General features: G+C 41.4%; 1 protein-coding gene and 1 pseudogene across 9 annotated transcripts in view; one reads left to right on the top strand and one right to left on the bottom strand.

Moving 5' to 3' along the window:
* ST6GAL1 (ST6 beta-galactoside alpha-2,6-sialyltransferase 1) overlaps positions 1 to 22,807 on the top strand; it is a 128,448-nt gene that overhangs the window by 51,276 nt on the left and 54,365 nt on the right. The window lies entirely within an intron of this gene.
* On the bottom strand, positions 18,680 to 18,781 carry LOC111825151 (annotated as a pseudogene).

Below are 22,807 nucleotides of genomic sequence, written 5' to 3'. Positions count from 1 at the left end.
CAGTCTGACTCAATTATTAAGTTGCCATAATAAAACAGTGGACTTGAGATTTAAAGAAAAAAAATGGCCTTATAGGATTTTTTTTTTAAGAAAGTAAAGGGATCTTCTTAAATAACTGCCTTCGAGGACTCATTTGCATGAAGAGGTAGCAGCATGCTAAGAAGTACTAGTCTTGGGGAGTGAGATTTGAATCTTGGTTCTGTCTCTTTCTAGCTGTGTGGCCTTTGCCAAGTCACTCAATTACTCTGACTTCAGCTTTCTCACTTGAAAAATAATCAACCCAGAAGAGATAAGATAAAATAGAAGGCATCTGGCACAGAATAGGGGCTCAGCAAGCTATACTTACAATTATGGTGAGGGTAAGACACTAACAACTGAATACAAGGCTCTCTGTGCTCCATGTTACTACATATAGGTAGACATGGCTATGCTTCCTCATCAAAGAATGTCTTTGTGACCTGAACTACCCTGCATGCTCTGTATCGGCCACGTATTTAAGATGTGATTATCTTCTTCCCCTAGATATTACCTCTTCTACTAGAAGTCTTGTGTAGCTTCACCCCAGAGAAGCAGCAAATGGGCATATGGAGTGGAATGTTAATTCAACTCTACCTACTTAGCACTTTTTTAAAAAGGGAGAGATTGAGCAAGTAAGACAGTAATTGAAATGCAGGCACTCAGTTTGGTTTAAGGCTTGCACAGTGCAGGTGGGGAGACATGAATCAGGGGTTCCTTCCATCTCTGCAGGGTAAGCCTCTTGACTGGATGTGAACTATTTGTCTTTTTCATGCTGCATGGTACTAAACATCCAGCTGCAGTAGGCAGTTTGTCACTACCCAGTTACCACAACAACACTGCAAGGTAGATGCAAGTCATCTTCACTTTTGTAGGTAAATATGAGTATCTTTCCATGAAGAGTTAAACCCATTCCCCAAGGTCATGTAGAGCTAGGATTTCAATCCAACCTGTCTAACTCTCGAGCCCATGCCTGCTGCACACAGAGACAAGACCACGCCTACAGAAGAACAACTCATAATCCCCAGGGGATGGAGGATAACACAGCTGTGTTGGACTCACTGAGTGAGCTTTTGTATGTGTTCAGGGTTATATAAATAGATTATATATCCTGTAGTTTATGAATGATTAAAGGTAGGAGGCCCTACTGTTTAATTTTCTCTCATGCACTGCACATGATTATTTATGCAAAATAATATCTTACTTTAGTGGATTTCTAATTCAACTGTTTGCTTTTTAATTTTATCTGTAGATATTTCAGTGTATGTTTAAAAGGCACTCTGTAAAAATAAAAATTACAATATGCTGTTATCACATTTAAACAATGAATAATTTCTTTATTTTATCAGATATGAAGTCAATATTAAAATTTCCCCAATTATTATAATATATATGTGTATATGTAGATATGTGTGTATCTACATACACATGTATATATGTGTATGTATGAGTGTATATGTATACACACACTCATATCCTATATAATAAAGAGGTAATATGCAAATTGACCATCACGCCATAACATTGTCACAAGATGGTGATGTGCACAGTGGGGGCAGGGCAGTGGGGGTGGGGCCGAGGGGGTGGGGCCGGTGGCCACTGTGCACGGCTTCTGTTGGGGTTTCTGAGGCCCTGCATGCATGTTGTGGGGGCGGGGCCTGGTGGCCACTTCGCACAGCCCAGAGGTGGGGCATCAGGGTGGCACTCCAGGACTCAGGGCATCCCGAGGCACACTGGCCATGCAGGGCAGAACTCTGGGACTCGGGATGGTCTCATGGCACAGGGGTAGGGGGTGGGGGGCAAGGGTCCCGAGTCTCGCGCGATTTTGCTCAATGGGTCACTAGTATAATATATACTTTTAAAAACAGTTTGTTATTTTAAATATATTTTTTATTGATTTCAGAGAGGAAGGGAGAGAGAGAGAGAGAGAGAGAGAAACATCAATAATGAGAGACAATAATTGATTGGCTGCCTCCTGCATGCTCCCCTCCTGGGGATCAAGCCCACAACCTGAGTATATGCCCTGACTGGGTATTGAACCATGACCTCCTGATTCTCAATCACTGAGCCACATCGGCCAGGCTAAAAACTGTTTATTCAAATCAAGACTCAAATAAAGTCCCTACATTGCAGTAAGTTGACATAACTTTTAAAATTCTGAAAAGATTTTAATCAATAGTTTCCCAAGGGAGTGGGATTCTGGCCTTGGCACTGGCTTTGTAACTAACCATTGGGTAAGGTGTGGCTCCGCTGTTCATGTACACAGAAGTGGCCACAGGCCCACAGATGCCATCTCTGCATAGGCACTTATCTACTGCCATCGCTCACCGTCCCTCTCAGAAACACTCATTTTCTGATCTCTTGTCTTTTCATTCTTAAATGAAAATGTGACCTGTAGAGATTGGTCTTTAAATATGTGAATACCAATCTGAAAAACAAGTTTAGCTGCAGAAATTCAACTTCAGATCTTCACCCAAGAAACTTTGTGTATTTGCTTTTCCTGGGCCATGCAGGTGGAACATTGTGTTTTGGTGAAGTAAGAGTTTGCAGTTTAGCTTAATTGGAAATAACCCAGAGCCTATTTAGGAATTAGGAAGAAACACACTATGAGGTAGAGAAGCCCTGCCAACCACAGGATGGTGTAGCCTTTTGCTTTTCATGCTCATTGGCTTTGGGAGGAGGAAAATATAGTGTAGATGGTAAGGCGGTAATTCCCGGATAAAAATAGAAACAGGATGTTTTGAGACAGGGCTCTTGCTCTTATAAACCTCTCTGTTTGAATAGCCGAGATGTATGCAGTTGGCACAGGTGGTACTTAAACTCCTAAGAGCTTACTGCACACATCCCTGAGTAGACTGTGGGGTGAGCTGGGGAACCTAAAGTAGCAAAGGCAGGAAGGCAATGGTGCTCTATCTGCAGGAAGCACTCTCAACCAGGGGTCTCTCATGATAAGATTCATAGTGTTAGATGGCACATTGTACATCATATGCTGATGTTTACTTTGGATTGAATGCGATGGCATTCCATGCTGGTTTATACCTTTTCTCCCTTCTATTTTGCAAAGGCCTCCCAGAGCCCTTCCTGTTGGCCATTTCATACATCTCCCTCACCACGACCTTTCTGCTTTTCCTCAGTAAGGTGCGCCCCCCTCTTGCTCCCTGGTGCATTTACACTTACTCGATTCCTCCAGTATAACATGTAGTGTCATATTTTTTGCAAGACCATCTCTACTACTGCGCCTGGAGCTCCCTAAGCTTAATGCGTGGTACACAGGGCACATTTAGTCTGTGAGGTGATTTGAGGGGGTTTGTCTGCAGCACTCTGCTTTGGCTATATTGGGGGGTATGTGAGAAGAATGAGGTGCATTCTTGGGGAAACTTGTTTTTAGAGGCATGAGATCTGGAAAATAGTTAACAGTACAAAATGGAAGGCAGAGAATATCAGAGGAGGCAGGCAGTGTAATTGGACAGGGCTGCCTGTCACCACTTGAGCCAATTAAGCAGAGACAGGATTGAATCATATATGAGTCTTTATTCCAATAATGCCGGCAATATGGGAGAGCAGCAGGTCATCCACAAAAATCTGCTCTGAACCTCACCATAAGCCAGCTGCTTATGTTAGGTAGAAGGACAAAGATTACATGGGGAAGTAGGAATTATAGGCATGGGAAAGTAGGCGTGTGATAATCATTACAGGTTACAAGTCATGCGGGCTGGTGGGGGTCGGGGGGGATGCAGGTGTCACAAGAGGGTGAGAGCAGATGCCTCCTGGACTAGATTGTTTCAGCCATGAGGTTGTAAATCTTTCCATAATGATAGGCAGTTCTTGGGAAGGAGGATGGACTGCATTCTGATGTTAGCTCCCATGTCCTAGGGCCTACAGCTCTCAGGCAGGTTAGAATGTGCTTTCTAATCAGAACAGAACCATCATGGTTAATAGAACATGATTAATATTTCTTATAATTGTAGCTGGTCCCCAACATTCTATGTCTGCCCCTAACAACAGGACTGCCCAACCTCCTAACTGAGCAAAATATACTACTTAATCCTGGCCTAGATAGTCCTTTACAGTTTACTAAGCTTTTCATACTCATTCACTCTTGCCATGAACAGGATATTATTATTCCCTGTTTTGTAAATGACAAAACTATGGCTCAGAGGAGTGGAATGAAATGCTAGGGGCTTCCTAATTAGTAATGGTAGGGCCAGGACTAGAGCCCGTCTTCTGATTCTAAATCTAGTTTCCTTTCTACTCTTTGTCACATGTCTCAGATGAATAACTAGGGGCCCAGAAAGAGGAAGGGACTCACCTGGAATCGCAGGTATAATTAACGACTTCAGACACTGTTGACAATGCTGAGCACTCTAGGTGGCCTGTGAATGATAAGGGAAGAATAGAGAAAGAACTAACATTGAGCAGTTACTCTGTTCAATGGAAATAGAACACCAACCACAAAAGTGGGCTGCATGTGTAATTTAAAATTTTTATAATACATTAAAAAGCAAAAAAGCAGATGAAATTAATTTTAAGTGTTTTATTTAACTCAATGTATCAAAAATATTATTTCCTTTATCATGTAATCAATATAAAAATTATCTTATATTTTCCCCCATGAAATGTTCAAACTTGGGTGTGTATTTTACATGTACAGCACACCTCAGTATGGATTAGCCACATTTCTAAGGCTTGATAGCCACATGTGGTTCGTGGCTACTGTATTGGACAGCATAGTTTTCAGTGTTTTATATTTCATTTATTTTAGCAATCACATGAAGAATTCTTTATAGCACTGCCTAATGGCTGAGGAATGAAGCCCAGAGAAGTTAGGTAACTTGCCTGGGGTCACAAAGCTGGAAAGTGACAAAGCTGGATTGTGACCCCGGTCTGTCCCATGTCTTCCCACTCTGGTGCACTGCCAGTCTCGAGGAAGGGAGTGTGCTTGATCTGGACCTAGAAGGATGGTTGAATTGAATAGGTGGAAGTGAGCAGTGGCCTTGATGATGTGCTAACACTCTGAGGGTTTCAGCTGCTGCTCATGTTGCCAGTGTTCTGTGTGGTGGGGAAGGAGGCTCTGGGGCAAAGCAGGGGTAGCCAATTTCCAAACCATTGTTATGGTTCCTTCTGGGAGGTAGCAGGGAGATCAGAGTGTATTAAAGGGAACCATTGTCTTCAAACCCATATGCCAAAGTTCAGGAAGTTCTTTCATAAGACAAGAGCCTCTCCTGGGACTTGAGGCCATTAATAATGCCTTCCTTTTAGAAGTTATGTGAAGATTTAGGTTGTAACACACAGAGAGAGGTCAGCTAGGGAGCCAGGGCCAGGTTGTGAGGCGCTGAGTAAATGTTTCCCCTTCCCTAAGCGAAGACAGGCGATCCTTTGGGGAGGCCAGTTTTATTCCTTTCCAGGAAGACTCTGGTAGTACTCTAAAAAACAATTGGTTCTACAATTTTATTTTATTTTATTCACAAACATTGCAATAACAATAAAGATACACTTTAAAAATTCTGGCATTCTGACACAGTAGTCTTCAGTTTACAATGTATCCTTACAATTTTTGTCCATTTGGGAAAACAATAGTTTTTAATATAATTTTAGTGTGGATGAAGTGATTTTGTTTCTCCTCCTATCATGAACATTTTTCCATCAGCTGCCCCCTGCACACCTCCTACTGGGGATCGAGCCTGCAATCCAGGCATGTGCCCTGACTGGGAATTGAACTGTGACCTCCTGGTTCATAGGTCGATGCCCAATCACTGAGCCACACTGACTAGGCCATCCCCCCATTTTTATAATGCATGCATATGCTAATGGCTTCAGAGGATATCACTGAATTCTGTATCAGAATTTATTTGTTCCCATGGCTAGATATTTAGGTTGTTTCAAAATTTCTTGACATATTTGATGCTACAGCCCCAAATCACATGCTTGTGTTTCTTTTCTATCTTTAACCGTGACCTCCTAGTTCTATGTTCAACCACTGAGCCACACTGTTTGGGCCTCAATTTCGTTTTATTTCCTATCCGGCCCTGAAAGGAGGTGCAAGAAAGGCCTGCCTATTTGGCTACCATTTTCTCTCTACTAATTATATTCTTACTGAGCTCCTATTTTATGCTGAATAATGTACTGGAGCTTTATAAATATTGTCGCAAGTTCACATTTTCAGGATCTGTGTGAGTCCCCTACATCTTGTAAGAAGCCTGGCCACACACTGAAGTCAGCAGCATGACATCTGATAGAAGGAGAATCTGAGAGGGCACAAAGAAATCTGAGTATCACTTTGGCTCTAGCACAAACCAATGATGTGGCCTTCTCTATGCCAGTGAGTCTCAGTTTTCTCATCTATAAAAATGGGGTGGGGGAGTTTGATCAGCTGCTTTCTAAATTCCCTTCTGTTTCATACCCTCAATGGTCTACTCCAATTCAACCTGCTCTGTTCTTTGCCTGAGTTACTTTTGGATTGCAGGTCAGAATTTTATAGTTTAGTAGCACTGTAGTTTCTGAGTGAGTCTTATCTCTTAGTGATACTCTGATCTTCCAGTGACAAAGACCATATCTTGTTCTCTTAAATCAGGGGTGGGGAACGTCTGGTCCGAGGGCCATATAATGTCCCCAAAATCATTTGGTCTGGCCACCCCAAGGCATTAGGGGTGAGTTAATTAAATGCTTGACCAAATATAGCAGGCTAATTTTTAAGTTGGTCATTTTGTATGGCCCTCGAATGATGCTATAAATATCCAAATTGCCCTTGGCAGAGAAAAGGTTCCCTACCCAACTTAAATACTTCCTAAATCTGGGCCTATCATTTGGTGAAGTATAAGGCTGTTTCCCATGTGTGAGATCCTAAAACATCCTGGGTGCAAGTATTTATCCTGGGACAGTTATTTCTAAGCCTAGATTATCAATCTTTCTGATATTAAAAACTGAGATTAGTTGTCAGGGCCACTTGCAAATAACTTGGACTTTAAATGTGATTACGTTCTACTCATTCATTATTTCCCTTTTATTATTAGTGCCTTTTGTGTCCAAAGACATCTATGTTTACTGCACATTTATGAAGATATCCCTTTATATTTTCTTCTAGGAGCATTATAGTTGAACTTTCACATAGAGGTCTAGGATCCACATCAAATTAATTGTATAGCATGAAATCGAGGGCCAGGTTTTCTTTTTCTTTTTTTCATAGATATTGGGACAGTAGAACAAGTTATTAAACAGGCTTTCCTTTCTCTACTGAGTTTCATTGGTACTACTATAAAAAATTAAGTTAGTATACTAGTATATGTGTAAAAATTACAAGAGAAGTAATCTTACTACAATCTCTCTCTACCACTGTTTACAACTAAAAATGGGACAGAATTAAAAAAGCAACTAGACGAGAATCTGAGAAATAATAGCAGGCAGATAGGATACTGGAGTCAAAACTTGAATGATGACCCATAATGGCTTTTGTCACATGGAATACCATAATTGTGTGGGAGGCTGAAACTCTGAGATAACCCCATCTTTTCAGCCAGAGGAACCAGGAAAAGGAGCTGGAAGCCAGACAGTTGGAAAAAGACACCCACTAAGTCTGTGTATGGACATTGATGTAAGTCACGAGCACACTACAAGTTGTGCATATGTGGAACAGATCCAAAGAAGCACGGCAAAGGTTTTGAGAACTTAATTCTTATATGAATGCTATCCAAGTTCCAGATAAACCTATGAGTTGCTTATGTGACAGGCAGACTCAAGTGGCCTATCAAAGGCTTTGAAAACCAAACTGAAATCAGTTAGCAGTTACAAAAGGCAAGGCAGAACTTTCAATTTGAACCTAAGTGGGTTAATTATTTGCTAAAAAAAATGAACAAACAAACAAAAAATCAACATTTTTCAGAGATTTTTAACAGGTTCCAGAGTCCCACAATGTAATATTCAAAAGTCAAGTATTCAACCCAAGTTTACTCAATATAAAAAGAACCAGGAAAATCTGAACAATATTCAAGGGAAAAGACAGTATGTTCCAACCCTGAGATGAATCAGATGGTGCAATTATCAGACAGACTTAAAGTAACTATTATAACCATTCTCCACTCTTGAAATGAATGAAAAGATAGAAACTCTTAGCAGAAAATAGAAACTATACAAATAACCAGATGAGCATTTTAGAACTGAAAATACAACATCTGAAGTAATAAATTTACTGCATGGGCTCAGTGACAGGAAAGAGATGACAGAAAAAATGTCTGTGAAGTTAAATATAGATCAATAGAAATTTGTAATATTTGTAAATATACTTTGATATTTTAATTAAAAATTTTCAATTACAGTTGACATTCAATATTAAATTAGTTTCAGGTTATAAATGTATTTTTTATTGGAAAAACAATGAAGAGTGTCTCAGGATACTGTAGGACAACATTAAAAGTTGAAAAATTCCTGTTATTAGAGTGCCATTCCAGAAGGTAAAAGAAAGATATTGGTATAGGAAAAATATTTGAATATAGAATGGCTGAAAATGTCCCAAATTTGGTGGAAGACATAAATTTACATATTAAAGATCTCAAACAGGATCAACTGAACAATAACTACTTAGCCATTTCATAGTTAAACTGCTGAAAACCAAAGATAAAATATATATATATATATATATATATATATATATATATATATATATATGTATATATATTGAGAGCAGCCAGGGAAATATGGCACTTAGGCATTAGGGAAACCTATTCGAATAACAGCAGACTTTTCATCTAAACCAATGTAAGCCAAAGACAGTGGAACAACATCTTTAAAATGCTGAAAGAAAAAAAGTATTAACCTGGAATTTTATATCCAGAAAAAATATCCTTCAAGAGCGAAGGCAAAATAAAGATATTCTCAGGTGAAGAAAAACCAAGCAACTTTGTTTCCAGTAGACCTGCTCTTAAAGAAGTGCTAAAGGAAGTGTTTCAGGCTGAAGGTAAATGATACCAGAGGGAAACTTTGGACTTGAGGAATAAAAAAACAAGAGACATAAGTATCTAACACAGTAGATTCACATTAGTAAAAATACACACAAAAAAACAAAAGTAACCCAAATTATATGTAATCCCATAACACAGAGATAACAACAGACTACTGGCAATATTTTGCATATATTTCCTTCAAGTCATTTTTTTCTCTTAATAAGCATTTCTCTTTTTAAATTCTTTCCCTCTCTCCCTCCCTCTCTTTCTTTCTCTCTTGTCCCCTCTTTCTCTTTTTCTTTTTACCCACTAAGATTATATAGTATATCTATATATATAAAAGACTAATATGCTAAGTGTCCGACTGGTTGCTATGACGCGGACTGACCACCAGGGGGAAGATGCTCAAGACAGGAGCTGCTGTGATGTGCACTAGCCATTTACAGAGAAATGGCACCATGGACTTGGTGCCCACAAAGCAACACTTGGCTTCCCCCAAGTGGGACACAGGCCCCGCCACCACTCTGGAGTGACACCCCTCCAAATCGCAGCCAATGCTGCTGAGACCCAACGGTGCAAAGTGTGGCCCTTAGCCCAGCCCAGCCTAGAAACGGTGGCTGTGGGCACTGGGTAATGACGTCATGTAGCAATGCCCAGCTTCCTCTCCCTAGTGACTAGACTCCTTGCAGTTTGTTCAGCCCAGGAACACAACTTGCTTTATAACCAGGTGGAAACATTTTACACTTTAATCAAATGTCTGTGAAGTGTTTTCCTGTGCCTCATCTCATTTGATCCTCACAGAAGTCCTGGAGTAGGTAGATAGGAGACTCGGTGGAATCCTATTTTCTTTTCATTAGCCGGGAAATGGAGATTTAGAAAGCTTAGAAACCTGACCCAACTGAAAAGAAGTAAGAAATGGTGGACCTTGAAAATGACTTCAGGTTTTCTCACTGTGCGGAATATAGTCAAACACTGCTGCAGTTAAATATTTTACCCTTTGTCCTCCCTGCATGATCTACAATAATCTGCTTTGTGTTGATATTTACTGCTGTGTTGCTGACAATTACCTGAAAGAGAAGTTGGGGTGCTTCACTGGGCTGGAAAAAGTTTAGCTACATCAGAAAGCAGGTCTAATTAAGCAAGTTTATTCTATATCTATAAAAGGCTAAGTTGACTCACACACGTGTGATACATACAAAGCTCTTGCTGGCACCAATCGAACGCACGTGTTTCAATCTGTCATTGTTGATCGTGAATTTGGTTGACACTTCTATTATGGAGAAAGGGCGAATAGTGATATTAACCCTTTGCGGTCGTTTGTCTACTCTCAGCCACTAAAGCTTTTTTACCGTTCCGGTCGTATGTCTGCTCTCAGCCACCACAGCAAGGAACCGTACGAATCTTAACTCTATTCATTCATGTATCAGTTCATAATTTCTCTGAAAGCTCTTAAGTGTCTAAGCGACCTTGTCACGAACCAAAACATTGCCCCAACAAATCGGAGATATCGAAACTCAATATAAACAAACGCGGTCGTTCCACACTCGCCATGCAAAACACCGTGGCGAGTCAGTCGCCTTTTGAGAGTGAAGAAATCGACAAGCTTTGGAGATACTTCGCAGAATTTCAAATAAAGCTTTACAAATTACGTTTAACTGTAATTAGGCATTCTCGCTTGTTAAGATATTTCAAAATAATACTCCAAAATGGCAAAAAAAAGTTACTGAAAGAAGTGTACTGCGAATCTGAAAGTAACGATGAAGAGTTTTATTTTGGCACCTTGAATACTGACTCTGACGTAGAAAGTGATAACGTTTGTAGTGATTCTACTAGTAGTGACGTAGTTCCAAAAAAGAATTAATAAATCTTGTTTATCCTTCATAATCTTGCATGTTATGTATCACTGCTCTTTCAATGGAAATTAATTCCAAGCAGTACGACACCCATGTCCAAATTTAATACGACCGCAAAGGGTTAAAATATTTCTTCTAATTAATTTCCTTTCAATGTATAAAAATTCGTGCACCAGGCCACTAGTGGATATATAATATTCTTTATAAATTAATATTATATTACAAATACTTTCCTCTTTTGTTAAGAAAACAATAAATTATTTTTTTTAAATTTTAGGTTTGATAATTGTATTTTAGTTATATTTTTAAAAGTACCTTTTAGGGATACATATTGGCATTTGTGTGGATGCAATGATATGATGTCTGGGATTTGCTTAAAATACCCAAGGTGGGGGCTGGGTGGATGTCAGTTAAATAAGATTGGCTATAAATTAATAATTGTTGATGCTAGTAATGGGTACATGATGACTCATTATACTATTTTTCCATATGTATGCAATTTATCATTAAAAAAGCTTTAAGAGCTCTTTATAAATGTTGCTTTTAATCATTTAATCATATTACATCCTGTGGACATCCCGTAACATTTTACCATTCCTCTATTGTTGTGAATCAAGGTTTTTTAGGGTATGCATGGGCTGAGATGTCTTTTACAGCTTCTCTTGGTTATTTCCTTTTTGGAGATAGAATTACTAAGCTAACAGAATGGACATTTTTAATGTTTTGATACAGTTTGCCAAATTGCCTTTCAGGAGAGATGTTGCATGTTGTTTTCACACAAGAGGTATATGAGAGTGCCCTTGTCAGCTCTATATTATATATATTTTTAACCCCTGTTAATTTTATGAGGGAGAAAGTGGTATCCTGTTACTTGAGTGTGTATTTCTTTGATTTCCAGTGACATTGAATCCCCAGCTTACTAAATTAGTTACTGCCTTTGTGCAACCTTAAGCTCTCTGAGCCTCAGATGCTTTACTTGAAGAAATAGAGCAGTCATACTGTTCTCAACAAGTGAGAGGCAGTGGAGATTCACAGGGAAACAGCAGGATCCATAGTGGTCAATCTGAAGGCGGAACTTTTGTTGTCCTTGAGAAGCTGAGGATACTAAAGGACCTACTGCTCTGCTGCACAGAGGCAGCAAGTTGCTCAGAGCTGGGATCCCCCACGCTGCACTGGGAAGGCCGCCTGCAGGAATTACTGCTCACACTGAGTCACTGCCTCTTCACCTTTCATTCTTTGTAATCTCCCTGCTCCATGGTCTTTCAATCACTGCTGGGCAATGGAGGCAGCTAACACAATTCAGGAAATCCATCTTTGGGGAATTAGGTGATTTGGGGGGAATAAATTCTGATTGCTAGCAGGGGTCCTCAAACTACGGCCCATGGGCCACATGCAAATAAAAATATTGTATTTGTTCCCGTTTTGTTTTTTCACTTCAAAATAAGATATGTGCAGTGTGCATAGGAATTTGTTCATAGTTTTTTTTTAAACTACAGTCCGGCCCTCCAACGGTCTGAGGGACAGTGAACTGGCCCCCTGTTTAAAAAGTTTGAGGACCCCTGGAATAGTATTCATCTGATTCAGTGGAAATGCACTTTGCGGTGCTTGGCTCAGAGGATCAGGGTTTACTTCAGGTGGGGTGTTGGGCAGTGTCTCACTGTACTCTTTGGAGGAGAATTCAGACCTGGAGCATGATCTTTTCCAGGGAAGCCCAGCCCCATTTATTGCCCCTTCCCCTGGCCCCTCATCTTCCTCCCACTCTCACTCTATGTCCAGGACCAGAGCCCAACACAGAGGAGGAGGTTGTGATTCTAAATAATCTGTCTGCTTGAATTCCAAGTGAAAACTCTCAGTATTTTTTTTTTCCTCTACTGCTTTTGATTGGTGGGGAAGGAAAGTTGAAAGGTTGAGGGGGGTGGGTATCCTTAGGTTATTTGAACATTATTTGGCCCTGGCTCACAGGTGAGGCCAGGAAACCCTCCAACATTCTCTCAGCTCAGATAATGGGTACAGCTGACCGGAAAAGAAGTATTTCTCTGGAAATTGAGATTGGGTGCCTAGGTCTCTGCTGTCAGCCTGTCCTGGTCTTGCTCTAGGACAGTGATGGCGAACCTTTTGAGCTCAGCGTGTCAGCATTTTGAAAAACCCTAACTTAACTCTGGTGCCATGTCACATATAGAAATTTTTTGATATTTGCAACCATAGTAAAACAAAGACTTATATTTTTGATATTTATTTTATATATTTAAATGCCATTTAACAAAGAAAAATCAACCAAAAAAATGAGTTCGGGTGTCACCTCTGACCCGCGTGTCATAGGTTTGCCATCACTGCTCTAGGACCACCTCACTGATTGACTGTTTTTCCCCTGGGCACATTCCTGGTGCAGGAGACATAGGGTGGGGCTGGGAGTTTGGCCTATTTTCTAAAGTGAGGGAAAATCCAGAGAAAAGACGGCAGGCTTTATTGTAAGGATTTGGGTCTACTGACTTTTCCTGTCTCAGGCAGTGAGCCCTCTGCTCTGGAAACGAGAGCCCAACTTCCCGGCATCTTCCCTGGGCTCTCAGGGGTGTACAAGCTCTGAGAAAATTGAACAATTTTGTGTTTTCATCTTAATGATCATAGAGAAATAATGGTTTTAACAGTTATAATTTTCCTCAATTCATTGTTGAGTGACACTTCAAAAGAAGAAATCTTAGTCTTAAGTGTTTGCCAAACAGGGTTTCTTTTTTCTCTTTCAGGTGGGGGGTGGTACTTGATCTACAGCTTTATTTCCGATGGCTTTAACTGGGTGATGAAGTTAAGGCACTGTCTGGAAGAAATGTAAAATAATTGTTTCATGGCATAGCTTAAAAGCTCCTTCTCATTTATTATTTTCATCACAACCCTGTGAAGTAAGGAGTATTAAACTCCTTACATCGGGAGGAAAGAGGCTCAGAGAAGATAAGTGACTTTCAAGAGGATAAGTGACTTTCAAGGCTGGAGAGCTCGGGACCTCACCACTGTGCCCTGGCTTCAGGCTTCTCCAGGAATCCAGCCTCCTCAGTCACAGCCCCTTGTCTCTGACTCCCTGGAGGGTCCCAAATTCTGGCTCTCTTTGCTGTGGAGCAGCGTGTGAAATTGTTAACACTGAAAGCACCAGGTATCGGTTTTGTTGAGATGAACTTCAAGGTTCTATGTTTAGCCAAAGGCAGTTATTAACCCGTGACACTCCCGAAAGTTCATCTCTTACTCTCAGAAATGAAGACTTCCTCCACCCACAGTGGCTGAGCCAGGTCCCAACCTCCTGTCCCTCCTACCCTAGCCACCAGGTCCAGGTTTACATGTCACAGTTTCCTAAGCATCTGACACGTGCCAGACACTGCGTGATTGATCCTTTTAATCCTCACAGCAATCCTGATGAGGAAACTGAGGCCCCGAGGGCTCATGTCATTTGCCTAAAGTCAGACAGCGATGAATAATGAAACTGTGATCCAAATCTAGATTTGTCTGACTGGGGTCCTGTGAAATTCAGCACCAGTCTTCCAAGCCGGGCCTTGTCTGAACAGTCTTCCTCATCTCAGGCTTGGTCTTCATCAGCACAGGGGCCTGCACCAGCTTTTCTTGGCTTGTGGGTCTTAAGTCAAATCTGAAGTAAGATCCTGGCTCTGCCACTTCACAGTGGGGCAAATCCTATAACCTCTCTGAGCCTCAGTTTCCTCACTTGTAAAATAGGTTAGACAGTTACATGTCTTACGGGGTTATTTTAAAGATTAAACAGGTGCATGAGCCAGTCCCTTAGTGTGTGACACATAGAAGGTGCCTAAGAAGCAATGACTATTATTGTTTATTGGGCACTTGCTTTCAGGGAGTGGAGAAGCAGGTGCTGTGAGCTTCAGAGTGCCTCCTCTGTTACTGCTGAACTTGCACAGCCCCCTCCCCTCCCATCCCCCCACCCTGGCTCAGCACTTCCCTGCCCTGCTCTGAAGCTTATTATCTGCTCTTCATTATGTAGCTAATAAACTCCAAAATCTTCCACCTGCTCTTCGCCAGGCCAGAGTCTCCTTTCAGCTTCAGCTTTGCACAACTGCTTGGGCTGACTGGAGCCTCTCCCTGTGCCCCAGTGTCCTGCCTTCACCCACCTCCATGCCATTTCCCTCCCATCTTCCAGGTCTTTCCCATCATGAGAACTTCAAATCCCAGGCTGGATGTGGGCCCCTCCTCCTGGTCTAAGATTCTTTTTTTTCTTCTTTATTGATTAAGGTATTGCGTATGTGTCCTTATCCCCCTATTGCCCCCCCATCCCCCACTCATGCCCTAACCTCCCTGGTGTCGGTGTCCATTGGTTAGGCTTATATGCATGCATACAAGTCCTTTGGTTGATCTCTCCCCCTTACCCCCACCTTCCCCTACCTTCCCTCTGAGATTTGACGGTCTGATCGATGCTTCTCTGTCTCTGGATCTGTTTTTGTTCATCAGTTTATGTTCTTCATTATATTCCACAAATGAGTGAGATCATGTGTTATTTACCTTTCTCTGACTGGCTTATTTCGCTTAGCATAATGCTCTCCAGTTCCATCCATGCTGTTGCAAATGGTAAGAATTCCTTATTTTTTTATAGCAGCGTAGTATTCCATTGTGTAGATGTACCACCATTTTTTTAATCGACTCATCTGCTGATGTGCACTTAGGCTGTTTCCAAATATTAGCTATGGTGAATTGTGCTCCTATGAACATAGGGGTGCATATATCCTTTCTGATAGGTGTTTTTTTTTGAGGAAACTTCACACTGTTCTCCACAGTGGCTGCACCAGTCTGCATTCCCACCAGCAGTGACGAGGGTTCCAGATTCTTTTTTTTTAAATATATTTTTATTGATTTCAGAGAGGAAGGGAGAAGGAGAGCGAGATAGAAACATCAATAATGAGAGAGAATCATTGATTGGCTGTCTCCTGCATGCCCCACCCTGGGAATTGAGCCTGCAACCCAGGCATGTGCCCTGATTGGGAAATGAACTGCAGCCCCCTGGTTCACAGGTCGATGCTCCATCACTGAGCCACACTGGTCAGGCCAAGGTCTAAGAATCTCGACCTTGTTTGAAAAGAAAAGCGTTCACATCTGTGGCTAACCTTGGCCATGGGAACACTGAGGTAACTAGATGATTCAGTTACTCAATGTTTAGTGGGGAGAAACAAACAAAGTAAGTAGTGCATTAGGTATTTGGGTCTTGTCTGATTTCTTGTGGTATTTAAGACTTTGCATCTTGAGGGCAAGGGATGACAGTTACCTCTGGGCCTCTGTTCTGAGCCCACAGTTACCAGCATCTGGTTTGAATTGGTTGATTTAAATGGATGTGGTCAAAAGGTAAGCTCACAGCTCTACCGTTTCCAGGCCAGCACTGATGAAAGTTTGAAGGGACAGTGGGGAGCCCAGGACAAGCTCTTTCCCTTCCGTAGCCTTCCTTCTTCCCCTTCATCCTCCCAAGTCTGCATGTGATTGGGTCAACATGCAGGATTTGGCACTTTTTGGATGACTTACTATTGGGTTGTAGGGAGGGGAGCACACTAGCTTTAGTAGCCAGGCATTCCTGGGCAGGTCATAGCACCTTCTCCAGCCTGTTTCCTTTTCTATAGAATGTTGAAACCATAAATTCAACATTCATGAGAAAGTTCTCTTGGGATCTTTGAGAATTCTCAACATCTTCTTCATCATTGTGACCAAGATCTCATTTACTGACAACAGCCCTAAGGTGAGGCATTTGTTCTCTTTTTTTTTTTTTTCTTTTTTTTTTTTTTAATATTTTTTTATTTTTTGCTTAAAGTATTACAAAGGGTATTACATAAGTGTCCTTTTTTTCCCCCCCGCCCTTGACACACCCCTACCCTCCCTTACCCCCCAGTGTCTTATGTCCATTAGTTATGCTTATAAGGCATTTGTTCTCTTGACAGGCGAGAAACTCATACACGTGCCACCATTTCCCCAAATATGTAGTCATGCATAATTGGACAATTTAAGTGATTTCTGTCCTTTAGTGATTCTGTGTATACAGGGCCATAGGCATTTATAAATCTAGTACAAGATATTCATCACTGAGTATATAACCTTACAGTGACATGGACTAGCAGTCTGTTTTCTTTGGGAGCTGTAGTTCACAAGCAGTTATTTCCATCACTTCCTGACACATGGAGGTTATAGAACCCCTGCATACTGGGTCACAGCCTGGGGGGTGGTGGGGTGAGCTGTCATGCTCTATGGGACTGGCTTTCTAATACACATACATCATTTTCATTCCTGAGCAAAATCAGGCTGCTTTATGTGTAGGACCTTTGGAACTCTTCCAAAATAGTCAACATCCCAAATGTTGACTCTGTAAATGCCTAAGGTCAACAGTAATGACAGCAGCCACGCAGGCTGCTGAAGGATTCAGTGAGATGAAATGTCAAGTGTCTAGCATTCTAAGAGTGTCCTGGGCTTAGAATTTCAAAACCCTTGGTTTTCTTATTAACTGAAACCATTTGCTTCTGGGCTTAGGTGAGAGAGTCACAGGTCTAACAAGATGGCCGTGGGAGTACAGGCATTAAGAGCACGGTCCTTGGATTCAGACAGTTTGGTTCAAGTCTTGGTGCTGCCATTTAGTAGCAAAAATCTTTTAACCTCTTTAAGATTCAGCTTCCTTATCTGCAAAGTGGAAATGATAACCATGCCAACCTTTGAGGATGGTGGTTATGATTGAATGAACTACTATATGTGCAGGTTTAGCATAGAGCCTGACACATAGGAAGCCCCTAAAAAGCACTCAATGATGATTTCCCTCTCTTCTCCCTCTGTACATGGCTACATGCCCAGTAGGTACTCCATGTTCATTGATGATTTCAGTTCAAGTCTAAAATAATTTTCTTATTTACAAACTAATTCCCACTCTCAACCACAAGCCCTGGCAGTGGGCATCAGTTTGATATTGAGTGCCACCTGTATACCTTATGCTTGGCAGTGCTGAGAAGGAAACAGAGAAGAGGTGTTGATGAACTCTATCCCCACTGAGCCCTGTCTGATTGGTAGAATAATATTCTCACACACAGCACCTGGAGGAGCCTGGGAGAGAGCGTTTGCTTAGACCAGGAGTGTGGTCGAAATCCACACAGGTAGAAGACTCCTCCTCTGGAGAGTCTGGAAGCTTCCACCTTGGGTATACACTTGGATCCCTGAAGTGAAAGGAAGTAGTGGCAAGTAGGGAGGTTTGGGGTGAGATTAACTAGTGAGTGCTGAGATCTGGCCTTTTATGAAGAATATCCAAAACTTCTACTGGTCAACATGCACCAATGAGCACCAAATAGGTACAGATATTAGTTGGTCTTTGTGTATATGTCACGGGGAGGGAAAAATCTGAGAAAACTAACCCATGCTTTCTAAGAGGGAATGACCACAGGACAAGAATGGAAATTGAGTGTGAGCCCTCATCTGGGATCGACCAGAGTACAGAACACTCCCCCAAAGAGGTTAATCGTGTTGCCTGTGCCACCTGGTGATCAAAGTCAAGATCACCTAAAGAGCAGAGAAAGGTGAAAGGTGCACCTTGATGCAAGGGCTGTTAGCTCTCTCTCTAGTAGTGTTGGCTACTCTTGGTCTTATCACAGACATGAATTATTCATATCTCCTCTTTATTAGGAGCTCAGAATTGATGACAATTTGGCCTGAAATTCTCAAAGAATGAATTTGAGGCCCTGCCAGTTCCTCAATAACTCTGGGCTATCAGGAGGCAGCAAGCTCCCTGGATTGTGGAAGAGTTTGTGTTAAGTGGGGATTGAATGCTTAGACCATTGTTGATTCATCACCCATGGTGACTGGACTGGCATTGCCCCCTCTCCTTCCAGTAAAGCCCTGGCCTCCCTCCCTTTCTGGTGAGGGCCAACCTCCTTTGAACTTTTATATTCTGCAAGGTCTCTATTAAACTGATAAGAACAGATACTACACTTGATCTTAGCCAAAAGGCCGAGAAGCGATGCAAGGTCCCTATTATGTTTATTGGTCCTGACTAATTAAATCAGGATCTACCAAGGGTAATGTTTGGCATCCTACATTTTTTAAATGCTTTCTAGATGATGCTAATGCCAAGGTAAGATAGAGAAGTGGTGTTCTAAGTGACACTGACATTTATGGCTATAGGACTAGGAGTAGGATGCACCTCTGAGGACAGCTTGATCAAACTTTTTCCCTTCTACATTATCCACGCTTTTCTCTTTGTATAGAGGCCCAATTGGCCTTGGGCTGGTCCTAGGAAAGAGATCAATTTGCTAAGGTGAGAGAGATAAATAGTTGTCACCTTGGTGATTTTAACAGGAGCTCACTTCTATGATTCTGTTGAGAAACTCTGGCCCTGACCTCCTGATAGAAGGGTAGAATAAACAGCCCCTGGCATCATTTTCAGCCCAGGAGTTCCTGAAGGAAATTATTTTGAAGACAATATTAGTGGATATCATTGTTCTCCCGAAAGAAAATTAAACTGGGATTGAAGAGAGAGATGTTGGTCATCAGACCCTTGTTATCAGGATTTAAGAGAAAATTCTTAATTTTGGGTCTTTCCATAGAACTCTTTCCCTCCAGTGTTGTTTGCACTTGTTCCTCCTTTGCTCTTCAGCTTTTGAGAACTCTGGGCAACCTAATTTCCCTACCCAGCTATAACAGTTCTCCTGTTCTGTCCTAGGGGTGGGGTAGCTTTCTGATGTAACTGCTGCTGTGTATTCAACTGTTTGCTGCATGCTGAGATGATGAGCAGATAAAATTCTGATTTTACATTGCTGCTGCTCTGATTTTAAGCCAGAATGGGAGCCAAATTCTTCCAGATAAGCTTAAAATGTCCCAATTCTACCCAGTTGGGGGCAGTTGGAAATAGTTTCGTAAGCACTTCTCAGTGCCTAGCCTACTAGTTGTATGTGATTTTTAGGAGGCCAGTTGGGATCAGAAAGTTATGGTTATATTGGGGTAAGTTTCAGGCCATACAAACCAGAATTCCTTTCCTGGTTAAGGCCGGCCTCCTGTGACCCACCAGACACTTCCAGTTTTTCAAAAAGCCAGATGGGAGAAGCACATTTATCCCCACAAATCTGCACAGGCTGAGGAAATTATCAAGTTTCTTTACATCATGCTGGACTTTTATCAACTGACTGGGATGACAATGACAATCTGATGCTAGTCAGAAGCTCTTAATGGCAGCAATATCCTTGTTCATTTGATAACAAATAAGAACTCAAATTCTTAATTAAATTTGGCTGACAACATCTTTCAAAACCCGGGTATTATAGCAGGGGAAACAAATACAAAAGGTACTTGATGTGGCTGAATTAAGGGAAGCATCTGTTTTTTTACTGTGCTAGTGAAATGTTGGGATGAGCAGAGAACTGTGTGGGCGATAAAAAAATCTATAGCTGAGAATTTTCTGCAGATATTCTTAGACCAGTAAAAACAAATATTTAAGAAGTCCCTTCTAAGTGGCAGTATTAATTAGAGCAGGGGTCCTCAAACTACGGCCCGCGGGCCACATGCAAATACAAATATTGTATTTGTTCCCGTTTTGTTTTTTTACTTCAAAATAAGATATGTGCAGTGTGCATAGGAATTTGTTCATAGTTTTTTTTTAAACTATAGTCCGGCCCTCCAACGGTCTGAGGGACAGTGAACTGGCCCCCTATTTAAAAAGTTTGAGGACCCCTGAATTAGAGTAAAGCCAGCTGCCATAACAAATAGTCTCACTTCTTAATCACCTAAGCCCAGAAGTGACACATTATTTTTGTTCACATTTCATTGGTGATAACTAATCATATTGTCCACCAGATACAGGATGTGTGTGTGTGCGCGCACACTTGCTGGAAAACGTAATCCCTGGGTGGGTTGCCACTTTCAACCACAACTCTACATGGCATCTGCATAAAAAGAGCACACTTTTGGTGAGGCAGCCAGCCATCCCTAAAATCAGGAAATAGGAAGAGATATTATTACACAATTAACTGTCATCTTAGGTGACACAAATTAAGAGTTCATGATCTTAGAGAAAGTTCATGATCATTTTGGGGGTTTCTGGAATCCAGGACACATGAACCATTTCTCGGAGGCACATGGTTAGCTGAGATAGTCTCAGGGGGCTATAGTGTGTCAAGGTCTTTAGGGACAGAAACTTTGGATCCTAAGGTATAGATGAGAATGAGGTTTGCACACTGAGAGGTTAAGAAGATGGTGATCAGGGCAGAGTTAAAAGGAGTCACCAAAAGGTCCAAGATGGTGTCTGGCAACTATAGTTGACCTGGTCAAGCAGATAGGCTCTCAGGAGACCTTAGAAGGGCTCTGAGTAGAGGGACATATGTTGGATAGCATGAGCAGCTTGCAAGTTAGAATAATCTGGCTCACTCTCTAGTTTGACCATTTTCAATGACATCTTGAGCAAATGGCTTAAATTCCTGGAGCCTTGGAATTTTATGGTTTATAAAAGAATTGTTAATACCCTACCCCATAGGGTGGTGGTAAGGATTCAATTTGATAACATATATAAAATGCTAGCATACAGTAAGAGCTCAGTAAATGGGCTCATGGGCCTTTTTCACCTAGATTGTTGTAATAGCTTCTTGAAAGGTCCATTTTCCCCCTCTAACCTCCCCCAACCTTCTGCACACCACAGTTGGTTCTCAATGCAGCAGCCAGAATGATCCTTTTCAAACATACGTAGGCCAAGTCTTAGAGACCTTATACCAGCCTAAGGCCCTACATGACCTTGTTCCTAATACTTCCCTGACCTCACCTCAGACTGCCCTTCTCCTTGCCCACTCTGTTCCAGGCCTTCATGATGTCCTTGAAACAGGCCAGGCATAGTCTAGGGATTTTGCTGTTCCCTCCACCTATAACCCTATTCCTTCAGAAATCTGCATGACCCCTCTTTTACGTCTCTTCAATCTTTGCTCAAATGCCTTCTCCATCTTACCTGGTTTAATTTTCTGCAGAGCAATTATACAACTACATACATATTTATTTACCTCCTCACGCAAAGGCAAATTCTGGCTGCTTTCTGCACTGCTGTCTCCAATTTGGATCACAGTAGACAATAAGCATTTGCTAAATGAATGAACTTATTTATGAGTATTGGTGTTTGTTATTTTTATAGGGACCACTGCAAAGTGGAGGAGCTCAGGCCTCTCTGTGCATTTCCCTCACTCTAATTCCCTTAGACAACCAGGACTTAGATCCTCTTAGGTATAAAAAAATTGAGAGAACCAATGAACCTGAAACCGCTGAATTTTAACAAGTCTTGAAATCTAACACTCAGCTTAGAGGAAACAGAGCAAAGAGGAGTAAGTTAATACTATGAGGATTTCATCAGCCAGATTCAGTGTAAATGACTTAGTTTCTTCAACAAATATATGTTATGAAAAAGAAAATTAAGGGAGTGGGGAACTGTTATAAATTAAGAGAGAGTTAAGAGTGGCATATCATGCAAACAAAATGTGTCCACCTTGTTTGAATCATCATTCAAGGAATTTGATGTAAAAGACCTTTTTAATAGAATTGGTAACAATTTAAAAGTGAATTGGGAATTGGGTGAAGAGGTTCAATAAAAAGAGGAAAAAAGGAAAGTGAATTGGATATTAGGTGCTAATGCATTGTGTGTGTGTGTGTGTGTGTGTGTGTGTGTGTGTGCGCGTGCGCGTGCACGCGCGGGTATGTATTAATTTTTGGAACTGAATTATGAAAACAGGGAGGCTCATGATGTTATTCCCTATACCTTTAAAAATGTTTTAAAATATTAGCCTGGCCGGTGTGGTTCAGTGGTTGAGCTTCAACCTATGAACCAGGAGGTCATGGTTCAATTCCAGTCAGGACAAATGCCCAGGTTGCGGTCTCAATCCCCAGTAGGCGGTGGGAAGGAGGCAGCTGATAAATGATTCTCTCTCATTGATGCTTCTGTCTCTCTCTCTTTCTCTCCCTTCCTCTCTGAAATCAATAGAAATATACTTAAAAAATTTATTATTGAATTTATTGGGGGGA

This window comes from Myotis lucifugus, unplaced genomic scaffold, assembly GCF_000147115.1.
Source record: "Myotis lucifugus unplaced genomic scaffold, Myoluc2.0 scaffold_14, whole genome shotgun sequence".
NCBI classification, from domain to species: Eukaryota; Metazoa; Chordata; class Mammalia; order Chiroptera; family Vespertilionidae; genus Myotis; species Myotis lucifugus.
This window is presented reverse-complemented; position numbering and strand designations above follow the sequence as displayed.